The sequence below is a fragment of the Alligator sinensis genome, unplaced genomic scaffold, assembly GCF_000455745.1.
Source record: "Alligator sinensis unplaced genomic scaffold, ASM45574v1 scaffold221_1, whole genome shotgun sequence".
Lineage (NCBI taxonomy): Eukaryota > Metazoa > Chordata > Crocodylia > Alligatoridae > Alligator > Alligator sinensis.
This window is the reverse complement of record NW_005841948.1, coordinates 2,615,099-2,622,068: the sequence shown is the minus strand read 5'-3', so window position 1 is coordinate 2,622,068 and position 6,970 is coordinate 2,615,099. Positions and strand designations below refer to the sequence as shown.

At 46.4% G+C, this 6,970-nt stretch overlaps 1 pseudogene; it reads right to left on the bottom strand.

Annotated features, from left to right (window-relative positions):
• Positions 1-2,906: 2,906 nt before the first annotated feature.
• LOC106721980 lies at positions 2,907-5,771 on the bottom strand (annotated as a pseudogene).
• Between the last annotated feature and the right edge of the window lie 1,199 nt (positions 5,772-6,970).

Sequence of the window (6,970 nt, the reverse complement as noted above, 5' to 3'; positions counted from 1 at the left end):
GCCCAGCCCTGGGTGGTGGCAGTTTTTACCCCAGGCTAGCGGGTGTGCTCCAGGAAGGGGTCAGCCAGACATGAGGTGCCCCCAGGGAGGCACTCAGAGCCTGGAAGGTGGTCGGGCGCAGTGAGGTGGGTGGCTCAACACAGGATCACCCCCTACTGGCCTGCCACACTGTGCGCTTCATGACTGTCTCAAAATGGCAGAGAGTCGATATGTCATTGTCTTCAGTGTGTATATGTCAACTCTTGATGCTGCCAGTGAACCAAGAAGGAATTCTGTGCCATCCTAGGCCGAGTCCTTTTTGATTTTTGTAACAGGGAGCCCTAGCCCTGTTACCAGAAAGCAGGCTGGTCCTTTTAAGAACAGAACTTTCTGGGCACAGCCTGCTGGCAGGGTAGAGGTTAAAAGCTGAGCCATGCTGGCTAGTCAGGTGACTGGAAGGGGGCAGGCCAGAACTATAAAAACCCTGGGCTGAGCCGGCAAAAGGGGGTTGGCGGCAGAAGGGGTGAACTCCTAATGACTCCCAGAGAAGCTGTGGTAGCCCCACAAGAAGGAGCATAGCAGACAGTGGGAAGCAGAAGCACAAAGCCGTGGAAAATGTGAGCTGGTAGACTGCCTTCCTTCATTTTTTTTTTTTTTTTTATAGTCCACAGACTTACTGCTTGTGTTTGACTGGTAGACCAGTGGTTTGTGGTTGAGGCTGTAGAGGAGGAGGAGGCCTCATTAGTGCCTTGGGGCGCAGTCATAAAAAGCCAAAGGGCCCAGTGCACTAGTGGGTGTAGCTGTATAGGGCTGGTGGTACAGAGCTGGCTGCAGGACTTTGAAGCTGGGTCCCAGTGGGTGGATCTTGGATAGTAGTCTGAGCTATAAGTGGGTGGATCTTGGATAGTAGTCTGAGCTATAAGAAAGAGGCTTAGCCTGAGAAGGCAGAAGACCCAACAACTTGGCGCACAGGGGCACAGCATGAAAGGGGCAGTCTTCCGCTTGTAAAACATCTAAATGATATTTATATCAAGATGTGGCAGGAGAGTAAAGGCAGGATACAAGAAAAGATTTTAAGGGTGCCCCTCATAGGCCACTAAAATGCTGCTGGGGTGGGCAATCTGTTACAATGTTCCAGAGGGAGACAGGCTTATTCTGCACCACGATTTCAGTGCCAGACTCGAAGGGACTCGAACCTCTGGAATGGAACCATTGGCAAAGAAGAAGTGGAAAAAGTCAACTTTAACAGTATCCTCCTCTTGACCAAATATTCAGAACATGGATTCACCATTGCCTGTTCTGCCAGAAAAATAGGCAGAAGACATCATAGTAACATCCATAGTCTAAGCATTGGCACTTGATTTATCATGTTGTTGTTAGTGGCTGGGATCACAAAAATGTCTGCATCACTTGAACTACACTAGGAGTTGACAATTGTTGGACTGATCACAGACTCATCTGCTCAGTTATATCACTCAAACTAGTTCCCAAATGATAGATGCAGCAGAATCAATGCTGTCAAAAGATCAGTGTTGAGGGACTCAGTGGCCCAATCAAGCAAGGCCTCTTTCACCGGTGCCTCAATGAAAAACTGGCAAATTCCAGTCAGCAGTCATGGGAGAATGGCAGCAGTGTTTGGATGCCTTCAAGTCCACAGTCATCAGTGCCTGTGAAGAGATGCTTGGATTCTCTACCAGGAACCATCAATACTGGTTTGATGAGAATAACTGGGAGATCCAAGACTTAATTGACCGTGAGTGCAGGGCCTTTTGTGCTTGGCAGAATGACATCGACTCCAAGCAAAAGAAACTGAATCTCCAGCAAGCCAAGGCGAGGTCCAGAAGGAGGACCCATGATTATGAAGAACAGATGGTGGGAAGACAAGGTGAAGGAGATTCAGCGTCTTGCTGACATCCATGATATGTGCAGTTTCTTTAGTGCCACCAAAGTTATCTATAGTTCAAACACTCAAGCACTTGACCCCCTTGAGACCTAAGGATGGAGGAGACTTGATCAAGGAAAATGGAGCCATTAGTGCCCGTTGGAAGGAGCAGTTGAAGTCCTTCTCAATTGAGTCTCTGATGAGAGTGCTCTCAGGTCCTGCAACACCTGGTCAAAGGTGATCTTGGAATGCCTCTAACCTTGATGAGGGGAGGAAAGTCATTAAGCAGATGGAGACTGACAAGGCATCTGGAGCTGATGGAATCCCTGCTGAAATGTTCAAGGAGTGGGGAGGAGCTTATATCACAGCTTCATGCCCTCGTTTTAAGGATCTGGAATGATGAGTAATCTCTATGATCTTAGGGACACCATGATCATGACAGTCTTCAAGAAAGGAGACGGGTCCAAATGGAAATTATCAGGATCACCTTACTGTCCACCACAGAGAAGATCATGGCAAGTGATATGTTGTGAGTTCAGCAACAACACTCTGGACACTCCTGTGCTGACCTATAGTTATTTATTATTATAATTCTCTGGAATCATATCCAGGGTGGCTCTTAACAATTGCCCTCGGTATGTGTATGCAGAATCTATACTTCCTCTGACTTGACCCAGTCCAGTCCTGTGGAGTGAGAAACCAAGAATTCTTCTGGCTCCTCACGGCAGAGAAAATGGAGTCATCAGTGCAGCAAAACTGCCACAAAACAAACTGAACCCTGCAGTGCTGAACATGAGGGCTTTGGCCTTAAAGGGGCAGTACGAGGAAAACACAATAAGACACAACACCCCTTCCTCCTAGACAGAATAGTCAGGCAACCATTTGGGAGGGCCCTGCTTCTGCTGTGCTCTTCCTAACCTGACTTGGTGAGGGGTTCAGTAGATGATGGCCCTGTCAGCCTATCTGGAGACTCAACAGTGACGCTTCCTTCTGATGGTGATGGATAAGAGTTTGCATTGGGGGAAACAGGTAGGCAATTCCCCAATTAATCCATGTCTGTCGGTGGTGGATTGGTGCTTGGAGATTGCTCAGCTGTAGGGTCATCAATAGAAGAACACCCACGTAGCTGGTCCACATGACGTCTCCAAACTTGTCCATCAGCAGTCTGGACTGTATATGATACAGGTCCTGTGGCACTTACAGTTTTAGATTGAACCCACTGTGGACCTATCCCATAGCTTTGAGCAAACACAGTCTCTTGTGGAACGAAAAGATGTAAGGTACCAGATGCCAATGCGGAGTCCAACTCCTTTTCATTTCGAAACTGTATGTCTTTCACAAGGTCTGGGTTAATATGGTCAAGGCATGTCTTGAGACGATCCATAAGAAGCTCTGATGGGCTGGACCCTGTTGTTGTAGGGCAAGGAATTACATGTTGAGCAAACAGAAATCTGGACAGTCTGGTAGGCCAGTCTCCTACAACAGTCCTTTTCAGTGCATCTTTTGTGGTCTGCACCATTTGCTCAGCTTGCCCATTGGCCTGTGGCCTGCGAGGTGCAATGGTAACAGTTCAAATGAGGCTGCAGTTCCTGGAACTCTGCTAAAGTGAATGTACTGCCATTATCAGAAATGATGGTGTTGGGCACCCCATGGGTTGCAAACAGCTGACGGAGAGCTGTTATAGTGGCAGTTGATGTAAGAGTTGAGACAGTAATCATTTCAAGCCATTGTGAGTAAGAGTCAACAATAATTAAGAAGTTCTTACCTTGAAAAGGGCTGGCAAAATCAACATGGATACGTGACCAGGTTCCTTTGTCACTTCCCAAGGGAATACTGGTGCCTTCGGTGGATTATGACTGGTTGCTTGACAACTGCTGCACTCCCTCACAACCCTTTCTATGTCATTGTCCATACCTGGCCGCCATACATAACTTCTAGTCAGCGCTTTCATTCTCACAATGCCTGGGTGTGCTGTGTGCAGTGTTGTCAGTATGATTTGGTGTCCTGCTTCTGGAATTACACCACGATTTCCCCACAAGAGGCAACCCTTGTGGGCAGACAGCTCATGCTGACATGATTAAAACAGCCTGAATTCCTCAACCAATTTGTCTGCAGGCCAGCCCCTCCACACCCAGTTGAGGATGTGGGCAAAAATAGGGTCTTTTGCAGTCATCTTTGCTATCTGATCAGCATGAAAAGGGGCTTCTGGCATGGATTCCAGCATGAGGACTTCCACTTGCAGAGCAGTAGCACAATCAGGTATTTGTAGTGGTAGGCAGCTCGATGCATCAGCATTTAAAATCATTTTCCCAGGTTTGTACAAGAGTATAGTCAGGTGTGTTTAGTATGATGCACCAGCATTGCATATGGGGAGATGGAGTATCATAGTAAAAATTCCAAGAAGGGGTTTGTGGTCCATTCAGATTTCAGATTTGCAGCCATAAACGTAATTATGGAATTTCTTAACTCCTGCAATGATTGCCAATCCTTCTTTATCAATCTGCATAGTTCCTCTTGGTTGAAGTCATTGTTCTTGAATAAAAAGCAGTGGGTGCATCTGTGCCATCAGGCAATGTGTGACAGGACAGCACCAACACCAAATGGCGAGGCATCACAAGTAATGAACAGTGGTTTTTGCTCATCGAAGTGAACAAGGACACAGTCTGATGTCAGCAACTTCTTGATGCCCTGTAAGGCTTTGTTGTGCTGGCAGGCCCACTGCCACTCAGCTCCTTTATCCAGTAAGTGATGAAGGGGCTCTTCTATGGTGGCTTCCTTTCAAGAAGATGTGGTAAAAATTGAGAAGTCCTAAGAATGTTTACCCCTGAAGATCCTGTCTGCATTTTGGTATGGGGGCATCATGTATTGCTTTTACCTTGTCTTCAACTGGGTGAATGGCAGAAAAATCAATTTGATATCCCAGAAAGTTGATACTGGAAACTCCCAATTGACATTTCTCTCTTTTTACTCTAATACCTGCTTTATCGAATCTCTGTAAAACTTCTCTGAGTCTCTCAGTGAGGTTTTTTTCTAGATGGCCCCATGATCAACATATCATCAAAGTATGGAACAATCCCGGGAATTCCTGCTAGCATTTTCTTCATGAACTACTGGAAAATTCCTGGTGCCACAGAAATTCCAAACTGGAGGTGCTTGACACGGAACGCTCTCCGGTGCATAATTATTGTTTGGGCCTCAGCAGCCTTGTCATCCTCTATCAGTTGCTGATAGGCTTGAGCGAGGTCAAGTTTGGCAAAAACCTTCCCTCCTGCTAGAACAGACTGTAACTGGTTCATAGCAGGCACTGGGTGCAGGTCCTACTTAAGTGCTTTATTAACAGCGCACTTGTAATCCCCACAGATACGAACACTGCTGTTAGGTTTTAAAACAGGAACAATTGGTGCAGCCCAGCTTGTATGTACAGTTGGCTTGAGGACCCGTTGCATGATAAGCTGATCTAATTCTGCATCAATTTTCAGTTGCAGTATGAAAGGTACATTCCGAGCCTTCATAAAGATAGGAGCTATCACAGGATCCATTTGGAACATCACAGGTGAACCTGAGTAGGTTCCTAATTCCTCGGAGAATACCTGGGGAAACTCCCTTGCAAGCATTTCCAGACTTCTGTGCAGAGACTATGTGCAGCCTTGAATACTGATTCCTAATGGTGAGAACCAGTTTCTCCCCAGAAGATTTTTGTGGGAACCCTTCTTGACAAGGAGGGGTAGATTCTGTCTGACAATCCATACTGGATATCTACACTGCAGCTACCCAAAGTTTCCACCATCTGTCCATGGTAGTCATGCAGGCAACACTCAAGTTTCAATAACTTGTGGGGAGGGTGCCAAAACAACTGGAAGAACATGTTTTCATCTATGAGGGATACTCCCAAACCAGAGTCCACTTCCATTTTGCACTTCTTTCCATTTATTACTATAGTTCATCTCAGAACCTTGAGTTTCAACAACACCAATATTTTGAATCAAATATAGTTTCTGTACCTCATGTTCTGGGGAGGCCTCTAACCTGTGAGTGGTTTGGGAGTGAATACATTTGCCACAGTCTTTTTGTCTCCTGGAACTGGCCTTCGAGCGGCAACCCTTCTTGCCCTTCTTGCTGGCATGACACTCTGCATTCCTAAACCTCCATTTTGCACTTCTTTCCATTTATTACTATAGTTCATCTCAGAACCTTGAGTTTCAACAACACCAATATTTTGAATCAAATATAGTTTCTGTACCTCATGTTCTGGGGAGGCCTCTAACCTGTGAGTGGTTTGGGAGTGAATACATTTGCCACAGTCTTTTTGTCTCCTGGAACTGGCCTTCGAGCGGCAACCCTTCTCTACGTGGCCCTTCTTGCTGGCATGACACTCTGCATTCCTAAACCTGAACTCCCTTTGTCTTTGTCGGCCAGCACAGCTCAAACATATCTGTGGATTAATTGGCTTATGTGGTGCTGTTGGTGAGGGTATGGTCTGCTGAAATTGCTGGTGATGATCTGATTCTTGATCTTTTGGAGTAAGTGGACATTGCTGGAGAATGCCTAGCGAACTTCTCTCACATTATGGGATGCTTCAGCTGCCAAGGCTCTTTCTTGTGCAGTAGCCAAGGTCAAATTTGGTTCAGAGAGCAGGTGACATTAGATTGCTTCATCTTGAACCCCACAGATAAGACAGTTGCAAAGCAGGCTGTCCGGATCACTGAACTCGCCAAGTTCCGCAAGGCAACGGAGCTCAGCCAGGTAATCTGGCCTTTTTGGTACCCTTTAAAAAAAATGAAATCTTTTCAGGGTAACAGATGGCCTTGGGCAAAAATGGACCTTTAGCAGAGCAATTAGTTCAGCGTAAGACTTAGTGTTTGGTAAGGCAGGTGCTATGAGGGAACGAACAATGGCAAATGCTTTGGCTCCACAGACTATCAGGAGGACCACGTGGTTCTGTTCTGGGTTTTCCACTTCATTGGCTTCCAGGTGAGATTGACTGGTCTTTAGTTCCCTGAATCCTCCTTTTTCCCTTTCCCTTCTTGTTATCCTTCACATCCCTTGCTTGCTGCAACTCCAGTTGCACTTCGGCCTTCCTGACTTCATCCCTGCATGCCTGAGCAGTGC